Raw genomic sequence first — 1,536 nt, 5'->3', positions numbered from 1 at the left:
TGGTACAAAACGTCGATAGTAGCCTGATAACCCCATGAATGACCTCACTTCCTTCTTTGTTTTAGGGGCTGGGGCATTAAGAATAACGGACACCTTTACCCTTGTTGGTTTTATGCAACCTTCTCCAATAATATGTCCTAAATATTCTAAACTTCTCTTACCTATTTCGCATTTGACTCGTCGCGCTGTTAGATTTGCTCCGAGTACCCTTTGCAAGATGCCGCAGTGTTATTTCCACGTCTTCGAATGAATCAATGTCGAGGAAGGTCTCCACACCGTCCACGTTTCCAAATAAATGCCTCATTAAAAGCTGCTGGAGCATTGACGAGACCGAATGGTAATACGGTGAACTGAAATAATCCTGCGGGTGTAGAAAAGGCTGTAAATTTTCTAGATTCTTTAGTAAGAGGAATTTGCCAATACCCCTTCGTCAAATCTATTTTAGAAAAGTGCTTGCTTCCACCAATCTTACAAAAAATTGCTTCGGCATCACACACAGGTTCAGCATCGAACTTCGTAATCTTGTTCAGTTTTCTAAAATCTAAACAGTCTCCGATTTCCATTTTTTTAGGGACTACTAAAATAGGTGTAGAATAATCAGTCTGAAGACTCACTTATCCCTATCTCCAGCATACTACGTAATTCCTTTTTTACGTCTTTCTGTACGGTGAAGGATAGTTTTACTCTTATAGTTTCAAAAACTTAATTCAATTTTATACTCTATTTCTGTCTGGAACATCGGTGAGAACGTCGCCGAACGCTTGCAGGATGCCTCTCGCGTCATTTCGATAATCAGCTGGCAAGTCTGAATCCAGCAAGACATCTCTCAAGGTTTCGCGCGGGTTGTAACTGGGCATTGTCGTTGCTCTTCCATTATCCTCGTCGTAAACTACCACAACCGCCGCTGGAAATGTGTCACCCGATTCCCTATGTACATACCTTTTTAGCATGTTTATGTGGTATTTCCTTGAAATTTCATTCACATTTACTATTTTATTCAATCTATTAGGACTCCCTACTACCTGAAAAGGACCTTTCCACTGAAACAGCAATTTATTCGAGTTCGTAGGTAGTAGTAGTAATACGTCATCTCCTGATTCTTTAACCCTGTCTTTAGTTTTCCGGTCTTGGTAATATTGTGCAACTTCCTGTGCATTCTTCAGTTCCATTAATGCCATACGACAAGTGTCTTCTAACCTTTCCCGCAGATTGATAACATTCGTATGATGACCGTTTCGGGCTCCCTCACCTCGCCACCAAACAGCTCCCTTAGCAATGTCATCGGACCTCACACTGCATGTCCGTAAACAAGCTCAAATGGCGAGAACTTTGTGCTTGTCTGTGGAACCTCTCTATATGCAAAAAGTAATAGTGATAAATATCTATGCCACTCTTTAGGCTGTTCTACACATCCTTTTCAGCATCCTTTTTAGTGTACCATTAATTTTTTTCTACCAAACCATTACACAGCGTGATAATGAGTCGTAGTAATGGATTGTATAGACAACCTATAAACTACCTGCATCATTGACGAGG

Source organism: Penaeus monodon, chromosome 33 (assembly GCF_015228065.2).
Source record: "Penaeus monodon isolate SGIC_2016 chromosome 33, NSTDA_Pmon_1, whole genome shotgun sequence".
Lineage (NCBI taxonomy): Eukaryota > Metazoa > Arthropoda > Malacostraca > Decapoda > Penaeidae > Penaeus > Penaeus monodon.
The sequence above is the reverse complement of the archived record's forward strand: the minus strand, read 5'-3'. Positions refer to the sequence as shown.